Source organism: Triticum urartu, chromosome 7 (genome assembly GCF_003073215.2).
Source record: "Triticum urartu cultivar G1812 chromosome 7, Tu2.1, whole genome shotgun sequence".
Classification (NCBI taxonomy): Eukaryota; Viridiplantae; Streptophyta; class Magnoliopsida; order Poales; family Poaceae; genus Triticum; species Triticum urartu.
In genome coordinates this window covers 409,842,871-409,856,068 of record NC_053028.1, presented here as the reverse complement: position 1 = coordinate 409,856,068, position 13,198 = coordinate 409,842,871, and positions in this window count along the sequence as shown.

Sequence of the window (13,198 nt, the reverse complement as noted above, 5' to 3'; positions counted from 1 at the left end):
TGCCTCATGCCTTTCCCGCTCGGTGCGCTCCTTGGCCGCTTTGTTTTCGGCCTCGGATAGCGCTTGCTTCAGGGTCGCCACCTCGGTTGTGGCCCCTGGAAAATTCACGATGATCCTGTCATTTTGCAATCGCGTCTTCTTTTATATATACATATCTATAGATAGGGTATTACTTACCCTTGTTCTCCCCGAGCTGCCTCTTGGCAAGGCCGAGCTCTTTCTTGGACCCCTCGAGGTTCTGCTTCAATGCGGCAACCTCCGCAGTCTGTGCGGCAGCGTCCAACAGCGAAGCCTGCATACGCATATAGACATACTTGTGTTAGACTCCTGCGATATTGTTTGATCCTATATTCGGCTTTTCTTTTTGAACACCGAACAGAGCATCAGGGGCTACTGTCTATGCGGTAATATTTTTCCTATATTTCAAACACTTACCTCAAAGCCTGTTAGAAGGTTGGCACAGGCTTCAGTCAATCCGCTCTTGGCGGACTAAACCTTCTGGACCACCGCACTCATAATAGTGCGGTGCTCTTCGTCGATGGAAGCGCTGCGAAGCGCTCCCAGCAGATTATCCGGTGCCTCTGGTTGGACAAAGGTCACCGGCACAGGCGCCTTGCCCCTTTTGGAAGGAGGCCGCCTGCCTGAGTCTGGAACCATTGGAGGTTCCGACGCGGTGTTCGGCTGAGGGCCGAACTCGGAGCCCTCGGGAGCCTTACTCCCTCTGCTCCCGGAGTCCGGAAGGTCGCCTTGAGGCGCCTCTGGGACTATCTCCCCTCGACCCGGTGCCTCTTGAGACAATACCTTGGTGTTGTCCGTAGGGAAAGGGGAGGTGGCGGTCGGAAGTGGATCGCTATCCATATCCGACGAGCCCAGGGAGCCGTCCGACGATACATCGATACGGGCTCGTGGCGGTCTGCATAATCATAATTCGGTGTTAGGAGAAGCAGTGCGACAAAGGAATGCTATGAGTTACTCCGGTATTCGAATACTTACGACTTCGCCAGGGGCTTGGTCCTGAGCAGCCACTCATCTTCGCCTTCGGCGGCGGTGGTGGAGTAATCCGGAAGGAAAGTCCTTCCCTTCATGGACCCTTTGCCCCCCCCAGCAGGGGCGTCCTTCCTTTTCTTGACTCCCCCGACTGGAGGGGGAGCATCTTCATCTTCCTCCTCGTCTTCAGGGGAGGAGTGCGTCGCGGAGTTATCGGGCGATAAGCCCGATGATGCCTGGCGCCGGGAACTCTTTCAGGTTCCCTTGGCCTTCTTGGTCTTCTCCGGCACCTTATAAGGGGCCGGAGTCAGCATCTCCGCAAGGAGAGCATCCACAGTATCTTCGGGCAACGGGGCCGGACAGTTAATTTGCCCCGACGTCTCCACCCAGTCCTGTCAAAGGCATGGAGATCAGACCCCGCGCATGATTAAGCTAGGGGAAATAAAATATCCTACCAGATGTATAGAACTCACCGAATGCGCTCGGCGCTTCGCGCTTAGCCCGCGGTCCTCGGTGATAGAGGGAGGGACCTCCGCGCCCTTGAACAGCACCTTCCAGACGTCCTTGTGCGTCGTGTCGAAGAGCTCGCTCAGAGTCTGCTGCTGGGCCGGGTCTAACTCCCACAAGTTGAAGTCTCATTGTTGGCACGGGAGGATCCGGCGGACGAGCATGACCTGGACTATGTTGACAAGCTTGAGCTTCTTGCTTGCCATGTTCAGGATACATTTCTGGAGTCCGTCCAGCTCCACCGATGAACCCCACAATAAGCCCTTCTCTTTCCAGGAAGTGAGCCGTGTGGGGAATCCAGATCAAAACTTGGGGGCAGCCACCCATTTGGTGTCGCGCGGCTCGGTGATGTAGAACCACGCCGATTGCCACCCCTTTATGGTCTCCACGAAGGAGCCTTCAAGCCATATAACATTAGGCATATTGCCCACCATGGCTTCACCGCATTCTGCTTGTTGGCCGCCCACCACCTTCGGCTTGATATCGAAGGTCTTTAACCACAGGCTGAAGTGGGGCCGGATGCGGAGGAAAGCCTCACACACGACGATGAACGCTGAAATGTTGAGGACGAAGTTCGGGGCCAGATCATGGAAGTCCAGCCCGTAGTAGAACATGAGACCACGGGCGAATGGATGGAGGGGAAACCCCAGTCCACGGAGGAAGTGGTGGAGGAAAACTACCCTCTCATGAGGTTCCAGGGTAGGGACGATCTGCCCCGCAGCGGGCAGCCGATGCGCGATATTCGCGGCTAGGTATCCGGCTCCGCGCAGCTTTTTGATGTGTCCCTCCGTAACGGAGGAAGCCATCCACTTGCCTCCCGCTCCATACATGTTTGGAGAAGGTTGAGGAGAAAGATGTGGACTTGGGCGTTGGAGCTTGAGTGCGCAAGAGTGGATGAGCAAGGAGGAAGAAGGCGTGGGTAGAAAAAGGTTAAACCTTGTCCCTTTATAAGGGCGGCCGAAACTATACGTCCCCACTAGCCTGGTAAAACTCGCTTATCCCCCAAGCGCCGTAATCGATGGCGCGGTTGGGTTACCCACGCCCGTATTGATGAGAATCCCATAATAAGGGGGACACAATCTCTGCTTTGACAAGACGTGTCAAAAAACTGCCCCGCGTTATGTGCGGGGCCAGCTAAAGGAAACGGTTCAAATAATCACCGGGCCATGGCATAATGTCGTATCGCCAAAACAAGTCAGCAAATTAGATTTGTGGAAATATTATTCTCTCTACGGTGGTATGTGGAACTTATTTTGCAGGGTCGGACACTATCCTTGTATTCAAATTCTACCGTGGTGTATTAAGAGGAGGAACCCGCCTTGCAATGCCGAAGACAACACTGCGCGCCGGACTCATCGTCATTGAAGCCTGTTTCAGGGGCCACTGAGGGAGTCCTGGATTAGGGGGTCTTCGGACAGCCGGACTATATCCTTTGGCCGGACTGTTAGACTATGAAGATACAAGATTGAAGACTTCGTCTCGTGTCCGGATGGGACTCTACTTGGCATGGAAGGCAAGCTAGGCAATACGGATATGGATATCTCCTCCTTTGTAACCGACCTTGTGTAACCCTAACCCTCTCCGGTGTCTATATAAACCGGAGGGTTTTAGTCCGTAGGACACAATAACATACAATCATACCATAGGCTAGCTTCTAGGGTTTAGCCTCTCTGATCTCGTGGTAGATCTACTCTTGTACTACCCATATCATCAATATTAATCAAGCAGGACGTAGGGTTTTACCTCCATCAAGAGGGCCCGAGCCTGGGTAAAACATCGTGTCCCCTGCCTCCTGTTACCATCCGCCTTAGACGCACAGTTCGGGACCCCCTACCCGAGATCCGCTGGTTTTGACACCGACAGTGAGCATGTGCATGTTGTTGAGGAGAATGCAAAGTTTAAGGAGCAACTTGAGAATGGCCTTGTGTCGTGCATACAAGGTGAAAAGAACCTCAACGATCTTTCGAGAAATCAAAAGGAAGTTGTGGCCAAGGAAGGGATTGGGTTTGCACCCAAGTCCAAGAACAAGAAGAAGAATGACAAGGCCAAACGAACTCCTCCTCTCATGCAAACTTTTGTCAAAGAGGGAGAGGGTGCCTCTAAGGAGAAGAAGAACAATGTGAAGGGTGGTGGTGTCAAGAAGGGCAATGCCACCCCTTCCAACAAAGTCAGTGACTCTAACCCTTCCTATGTACTATGTCGTGATAGTGATGGACATGTTTATGCTAAATTTGTTGGTTCTCCTCATGAGTACATTGAATGGTCTATTTGGGTTCCTAAGACCCTTGTCACTAACATCAAAGGACCCATTACAAAATGTGTACCTAAAACCAAGCATTGATCTCTTGTAGGTGTTTGCTTCCGGCGGGGGATCATGGTTGCTCGATAGTGGAGCCACTGATCATATGACCGGAAGCAAGGATTTGGTGGTGGACGTGCAAAAGATTCCATCTATCCCCACTAATGTCGATTGGGGTGATGCCTCGTCCTCTAAGGTATTGGGGCTTGGCAAGGTTGTCATTTCTCATGATCTCACGACCGAGAAGCTCATGCTTGTTGAGTCCCTTGCATACAATTTACTTTCCGTTTGTCAACTTGCAATCATGGGCTTTGCCACTTTCTTTGATATTGATACGTGGCCCTCTTGTGGAGAAAGACTCTTAAAGTAGCCTTTGTTGGGCATGTCGAGAACGGTCTCTATGTGATTAACTTTTCGAAGCGACACACTAAGACCGCGACATGCCTAATGGCTAAAGTTGACGTGGGATGGCTTTGGCATCACCGTTTAGCCCATGTCAATATGAGATCTTTGAAAAGTCTTCTCAAGGGTAACCATGTATGTGGACTAAAAATGTTAATTTTTCCAAAGATCGTGCTTGCAGTGCTTGCATTGAAGGAAAGCTACATGAGAAGGCTCACCCTCCCACGACTATCATTTACTCAAAGAGGCCTTTGGAGCTCGTTCACTTGGATCTCTTTGGGCCTCCATCCTTTGATAGTCTTGGGGGTAGAAAGTATTGCTAGGTGATTGTGGATGACTATTCAAGATACACTTGGGTGTATTTCTTCGAGAGGAAGAGTGAGACCCAACAAACCGTCATTAACTTTGCAAATGAAGCTCAACGTCAACACAATGCAAAGATCTTGACAATAAGAAGTGACAACGACACCGAGTTCAAGAACTACACCTTGGATGAGTTTATTAGTGATGAGGGGATCAAGCATCAATATTCCGCACCTTACACCCCTCAACAAAATGGCGTAGCGGAGAGGAAGAACCGGGCATTGATGGATGCGGCAAGGACCATGATGGCGGAGTTCAAGTCTCCATACAACTTTTGGGCCCAAGCCATCAATATTGCGTGTCATGTATCCCATCGGCTCTATCTCCGCAAATGCTTGAACAAGACTCCATATGAGATACTCACCGGTAACAAGCCCAACCTCAAGTACTTCTAGGTGTTCAGGTGTAAGTGTTTCATTCTCAAGAAAGGTGTTTGCTTGTCTAAATTCGAGGCTAGAGCTTATGAGGGCATATTTGTTGGTTATGCTACAAACTCCCATGCTTACCGTGTCCTCAATAAGTCCACGGGGCTTATTGAGGAGATGTGTAACGTGGAGTTTGATGAGAATAACGGCTCCCAAGTGGAGCAAAGTGGTACTTGTGATGTAGGTGATGAAATTCCTCCCCAAGCCATAAGAAGAATGGGTGTTGGTTTTATCCTACCCATTGAGGAACCCCTTGTGGCCGAAGGAGAAGGCAATGTTCCACTCAAGTGGAACCATCACCAACCCAAGACCCACATGCTTCCGAAGAACAAAGTGAAGGCCCTCAACCTCATGAACAAGACCAAGGGCAAGATCAACCTCAAGATGGCGGTGTACCACCAAGTGATGCCCAAGGTCAAGTTCTCTCCTCCGAGCAAGTTCAAGATCAAGAGCAAGCTCAAGATCAAGAACAAGCTCAAGACGACGCTCAAGATGATCAAGTAACCGCTCCTCAACTCACTCCTGAGGAGGAATTGGAGCGTCGTGCCGCCAAGATTGCATCCAAGCTATCTACCAAGGGTCATCTCATGACAAATGTTCTTGGAAGCATACGAAAGGGGGTAAGAACTTGTAGAAAATTGGCAAACTATTGTGAACATCACGCGTTTGTCTCTTGTGTTGAACCCCAAAAGGTCTATGAGGTGCTCGAAGATCCGGATTGGCTTAATGCCATGCATGAAGATCTCAACAACTTTGAGCACAACAAGGTGTGGATATTGGTGCCAAGGACAACGGGGAACCATAATGTCATTGGAACCAAGTGGATATTCAAGAACAAGCAAGATGCGCATGGAATTACTGTCCACAACAAGGCTCGCTTGGTATCTCGAGGCTACTCCCAAGTCGAGGGTATCGACTATGGTGAAACCTTTGCTCCCGTTGCTTGCCTTGAATCTATTCGTTTGTTGATTTCTTATGCTTCTCATCATAACTTCAACTTGAAACAAATGGACGTGAAGAGTGCTTTTCTTAATGGTCCTATTAATGAGTTGGTGTATGTCAAACAACCCCCGGGTTCGAGGATCCCTATTTTCCTGATCATGTACCAACTCGATAAGGCACTCTATGGCCTTAAACAAGCCCCATGTGCGTGGTATGACCACCTTACCGAGTTGTTGCAAGATCGTGGGTTTGAAATTGGGAAAATCGACCCCACTCTTTTTACTAAGAAGGTCAAATGGGAGTTGTTTGTGTGCCAACTATATGTTGATGATATTATCTTTGCTTCTCCTAACAAATCTTTCAATGAGGAATTGGTCGCTCTCATGACCTCGAAGTTCAAGATGTCCATGATGGGAGAGTTGAAGTTCTTTCTCGGGTTCGAAATCAAGCAACGAAGAGAAGGAACCTTCATCAACCAAGCCAAATACACTAAGACATGCTCAAGAGATTCAAGCTAAGTGATGTCAAGCCGGCTTCCACTCCAATGCCCGTCAAATGCCAACTTGACTTAGATCCCAATGGTAAAGCAGTGGATCAAAAGGTGTATCGCTCCATGATTGGCTCCTTGCTTTACCTTTGTGCATCTAGACCGAATATCATGTTGAGTGTGGGAATTTGTGCACGGTTTCAAGCCGCATGTAAGGAAAGCCACTTTGTGGCGGTGAAGTGAATCTTTCGATATTTGGCTTATACCCCAAACTTTGGCTTATGGTACCCAAGAGGAGCGAGCTTCAACCTTGTAGGCTATTCGGACTCTGATTGGGCAGGAGACAAAGTGGATTGGAAGTCAACTTCCGGAGGGTGCCAATTCCTTGGTTGCTCTTTGGTGAGTTGGTCTTCTAAGAAGCAAAGTTTTGTGTCTCTCTCGTCCACCGAAGCGGAGTATGTGGCCGCCGGTAGTTGTTGTGCACAACGTCTATGGATGAGGCAAACTTTAAACGATTACGATATCATTTGTGACAAAGTGCATCTTTGGTGTGACAATGAAAGTGCCATCAAGATATCTCTCAACCTGGTGCAACACTTCAAGATAAAGCTTATTGAGATTCAGTATCACTTCATCCGGGATCATATTAGGCGAGGGGAGGTTGAGCTCAACTATTTCAACACTCATGATAACCTTGCAGACATATTCACGAAGCCTTTGGATGAAGCAAGATTTCGCGAGTTAAGGCATGAGCTAAATATCATTGATTCGAGCAATGTGGCTTGAACCTTTGCACACCCCACCATACTCATCATGACGTCTTGTCCTAGGTCTAAGCATGGACATAGGGGGAGTATTGTTCTCTCAATGAACTCTTCCTCCCCCCATTATGCATAAATTGATCAATTCTTTCACATTAGCCATTTTTGATGGTACTTGTGCTTCAAAGACGAGTTTTGGTCATGGGCCCAAGGATAATTCTTCGCGGCGCCTGATAAATCTCCAACGTATCTATAATTTTCGATTGCTCCATGCTATATTATCTACTGTTTTGGGCAATATTGGGCTTTATTTTCCACTTTTATATTATTTTTGGGACTAACCTATTAACCGGAGGGCCAACCCAGATTTGCCGTTTTATGCCTATTTCAATGTTTCGAAGAAAAGGAATATCAAACGGAGTCGAAACGGAACGAAATCAACTGGAGAAGTTATTTTTGGCAGGAAACCTATCGGATAGACTTGGACCCTACGTCAGAAGATGAAGGAGGAGCTCACGAGGGTAGGGCGCGCCCACCCCCTGGGGTGCGCCCCCTGCCTCGTGGCCCCCCCTTCGGTCCACCGACGTACTCCTTCCACCCATATATACCCACGTATCCTAAAACTTCCAGAACAGAACATAGATCGGGAGTTCCGCCGCCAGAAGCCTCCGTAGCCACCAAAAACCAATCTAGACCCTGTTCCGGCACCCTGCCGGAGGGGGGATCCCTCTCCGATGGCCATCTTCATCATCCCGGTGCTCTCCATGACGAGGAGGGAGTAGTTCTCCCTCGGGGCTGAGGGTATGTACCAGTAGCTATGTGTTTGATCTCTCTCTCGTGTTCTTGAGATGATACGATCTTGATGTATCGCGAGCTTTGCTATTATAGTTGGATCTTATGTTTCTCCTCCCCCTCTTCTCTCTTGTAATGAATTAAGTTTCCCCTTTGAAGTTATCTTATTGGATTGAGTCTTTAAATATTTGAGAACACTTGATGTATGTCTTGCCGTGGATATCTGTGGTGACAATGGGATACCACGAGCCACTTGATGTATGTTAAGGTGACCAACTTGCGGGTTTCGTGACATTGGGAACCTATGCATAGGGGTTGGCACACATTTTCGTCGTGATTCTCCGGTAGAAACATTGGGGCACTCTTTGAGGTCCTTTGTGTTGGTTGAATAGATGAATCTGAGATTGTGTGATGCATATCATATAATCATACCCATGGATACTTGAGGTGACATTGGAGTATCTAGGTGACATTAGGGTTTTTGTTGATTTGTGTCTTAAGGTGTTATTCTAGTACGGACTCTAGGGCTGTTTGTGACACTTATAGGAATAGCCCAACGGATTGATTGGAAAGAATAACTTAGAGGTGGTTTCGTACCCTAGCATAATCTCTTCATTTGTTCTCCGCTATTAGTGACTTTGGAGTGACTCTTTGTTGCATGTTGAGGGATAGTTATGTGATCCAATTATGTTAGTATTGTTGAGGGAACTTACACTAGCGAAAGTATGAACCCTAGGCCTTGTTTCCACACATTGCAATACCGTTTACGCTCACTTTTATCACTTTCTACCTTGCTGTTTTTATTATTTCAGATTACAAAAACTATTATCTACTATCCATATACCACTTGTATCACCATCTCTTCGCCGAACTAGTGCACCTATACAATTTACCATTATACTGGGTGTGTTGGGGACACAAGAGACTCTTTGTTATTTGGTTGCAGGGTTGCTTGAGAGAGACCATCTTCATCCTACGCCTCCTACGGATTGATAAACCTTAGGTCATCCACTTGAGGGAAATTTGCTACTGTCCTACAAACATCTGCACTTGGAGGCCCAACAACGTCTACAAGAAGAAGGTTGTGTAGTAGACATCAAGCTCTTTTCTGGCACCGTTGTCGAGGAGGTTAGTGCTTGAAGGTATATCTTTAGATCTTGCAATCGAGTCTTTTAGTTTCTTGTTTTATCACTAGTTTGGTTTATAAAAGAAAATTACAAAAAAATGGAATTGAGTTTGTTTCGTACGCTTCACCTTTTTAATATCTTTCGTGAGTATGATGGAAAGGATAATTGTGCTCAAGTGCTAGAAGAAGAAATCTATAAACTGTTTGGCACTAAATATTTGAATGATGAGCATGATTGCAATGTTGTTAGTACGAATTCTTTGTACATCCATGATGCTAATGATGATTGCACTAGTTATGACGAAAATGCCTCCTATAAACATGTCAATTTTTTTGGAGTAGACTGGGTTTGCAAGTACACACCAAATAGGGAAGATAGATATTGCAAGAGGCATAAGTACTTAGAAACCAAATTGTTGCAAGAAGAGCTAGATGAGTGTGCTGAAAATTTAAGATATCCTACCCATACTTGCGAACTTTGCAATGAACATGGTCATTTAAATATCAAATGCAAATTGTTCCATGACCGTATCGTGTCCAAAAATTGTGATGACTTGATTTCCCTTGCACATCATAATGAACTTAGTTTGCTCTTGGGTCATGAAGAAATGAAACGTATAACTGAGGGTATTCCAAAATTTAATCTCGATAAACTTCTTGGTTTTAATCTAGAGAAGATTTATATGTATTGTGCGGTGAATTGCATTGAAAATCCTTATATTGCCAATTACATAAAGAAAATAAAACAAATAGAAGATGAAGAGAATACTAATGAAAGGGAAGAGACTTCCCAATATCCTCCTTTATTTCTTATGATGAATCAGGTAACGAGGAGGAGCCTCCTATTCAACCAATCTCATTAATAAGGAGCTCAAAAAAGAGGATTGAACCCACACATGATGTGGTGAAGAAGAAAAGAAAAAGGAAGAGAGGTAAAAAGATATCTCTCTCAAATAATGCTGCTCCTATTAACATTGTGCCTCATGAAAATATAATTGTGGAAGATAATGATACTTCTTATGATCTTGAAAATCTTTTTGGCACTTGCTTGGAAGAATATGATAATTGCTATACTATTGGTGCTATCCATACTATTAATAATGAGAGTGATTATGCTTATGATATGAAAAGGCCCAAGCTTGGGGATGCTATGTTTGATGAAGATGATGTTTTTGAGAATATATTTGCTGCAATTAATGTTTGTCCCAAGCTTGGGGATGCTATGATTAATGAAGATGATATTTTTAGTCTCCCAAGTTTTGATATGCAAGTTTATAATGATGATAGCATGCCTACTACTTATGATGATTATTGTGATGATACTTATGCTATAAAAAGTAGTGATTATATTTATAAAACTTGTCATGATTATGATTACCCCTTCTCTGAACATTACTCTTTTAATGTGGAAACAATTTATAGTATTCAAGTCTCTTATGATACTCCCACTATTCCGATTAAGAAGAAATTTGCTTATGTGGAGAGTAATAAAATTTCTATGCTTGAATGCTTTAGGTGCTAGTTATATTGTTGAATTCATTCATGATGCTACTGAAAATTATTATGAGGGAGGAACATATGCTTGTAGGAATTGCAATAATATCAAGTTTCCTCTCTATGTGCTTAAAGTTTTGAAGTTATGCTTGTTTTACCTTCCTAAGCAAGTTGATTCTTGTTCCCACAAGTTGTTTGCTCACAAAATTCCTATGCATAGGAAGTGGGTTAGACTTAAATGTGTTAGTCATATTCTTCATGATGATCTCTTTTACAATTCTTATCTTTTATATGAGCATCATTGAAATCATCATGCCTAGCTAGGGGCGTTAAGCGATAGCGCTTGTTGGGAGGCAACCCAACTTTATTTTTGTTCCTTACTTTTTCTTCCTGTTTAGTAATAAATAATTCATCTAGCCTCTGTTTAGATGTGGTTTTATGCTTTTAATTAGTGTTTGTGCCAAGTAGAACCTTTGGGAAGACTTTGGGAAAGTTTTGTTGATCATGCCGTAAAAAACAGAAACTTTAGCGCTCACGAGAATTGCTGCCATTTTTATTTGGAGAGTGCTATTTAGTTAATTCTTTTTGCAGATGATTAATAGATAAATTCCCCGGGTCCATAAATTTATTTGAGAATTTTATGAGTTCCATAAGTATACGTTTGATCCAGATTACTACATACTGTTCTGTTTTTGACAGATTCTGTTTTTCATGTGTTGTTTACTTATTTTGATGAATCTATGGCTAGTAAAATAGTTTACAAACCATAGAGAAGTTGGAATACATTAGGTTTAAGACCAATATAAATAAATAACAAGTTCATTACAGTACCTTGAAGTAGTGTTTTGTTTTCTTTCGCTAACGGAGCTTACGAGTTTTCTGTTAAGTTTTGTGTTGTGAAGTTGTCAAGTTTTGGGTAAGGATTCGATGGACTATGGAATAAGGAGTGGCAAGAGCCTAAGCTTGGGGATGCCCAAGGCACCCCAAGGTAATATTCAAGGATAGCCAAGAGCCTAAGCTTGGGGATGCCCCGGAAGGCATCCCCTCTTTCGTCTTCGTTCATCGGTAACTTTACTTGGAGCTATATTTTTATTCGCCACATGATATGTGTTTTGCTTGGAGCATAAATTTATTTTGTTAGGATTTGCTTGCTGTTATTTAGAACAATGTTTTGCGTCTTTTATTTCAATAAAAGTGGCATTGATAGCCTTTACTATGCCTATGTTACAAGTATACATGTTGCTGTTTGAAAACAGAAAGTTTACCGCTGTTGCAATAATTCCCTAGAAAGGTAAGAATGTGATAAAATGTTGAAACCTTTTGCATATTAAGCTCTGATAAATTTACTACAGTGGGAATTTTCTTTCATAATTTTTGGAGCTAGGGAAGTATGGATGTTGCTGCATTCTTTACAGACTATCCTGTTTAGGCAGATTGCTGTTATGTTTGCATTGTTCGCATATGTTTGCTTCTTTAATGATTCTATTTGATGATAGGACTATTAAATATGCAGACGCATTTAGTATGCAATGTTGAATAATAATTTTAGTGATTTCCTACAGTAGAGTATGATAAGGTTTTTGCAATGGTTTATACTAACTTATCTCAGGAGTCCTTGTTGAGTTTTGTGTGGATGAAGCTTTTGAGATTTAGGGAGACCGTGATATGAGAGGAATTAAGAAGACACAAAAGCTCAAGCTTGGGGATGCACAAGGCACCCCAAGATAATATTTCAAGAAGTCTCAAGCGTCTAAGCTTGGGGATGCCCCGGTTGGCATCCCACCTTTCTTCTTCAACAATTATCGGTCAGTTTCGGTTGATCCTAAGTTTTTGCTTCTTCACATGATGTTTGCTATTCTTAGAATGTCATTTTATTTTGCTTTGCTTGCTGTTTGAATAGAATACCAAGATCTGAAATTATTAAATGTTAGAGAGTCTTCACATAGTTGCATAATTATTCGACTACTCATTGATCTTCACTTATATCTTTTGGAGTAGTTTGTCATTTGCTCTAGTGCTTCACTTATATCTTTTAGAGCATGGTGGTAGTTTTATTTTGAAGAAATATATGAAATCTCATGCTTCACTTATATTATTTTGAGAGTCTTAAATAGCATGGCAATTTGCTTAAAATCCTAAGATGCTAGGTATTCAAGAATAATAAAATTCTCTTATGAGTGTGTTGAATACTAAGAGAAGTTTGATACTTGATGATTGTTTTGAGATATGAGGATGGTAATATTAGAGTCATGCTAGTGGAGTAGTTGTGAATTTAAGAAATACTTGTGTTGAAGTTTGTGATTCCCGTAGCATGCACGTATGGTGAACCGTTATGTGATGAAGTCGTAGCATGATTTATTTATTGATTGTCTTCCTTATGAGTGGCGGTCGGGGACGAGCGATGGTCTTTTCCTACCAATCTATCCCCCTAGGAGCATGCGCGTAGTACTTTGTTTCAATAACTAATAGATTTTTGCAATAAGTATATGAGTTCTTTATGACTAATGTTGAGTCCATGGATTATACGCACTCTCACCCTTCCACCATTGCTAGCCTCTCTAGTACCGCGCAACTTTCGCCGGTACCATAAACCCACCATATACCTTCCTCAAA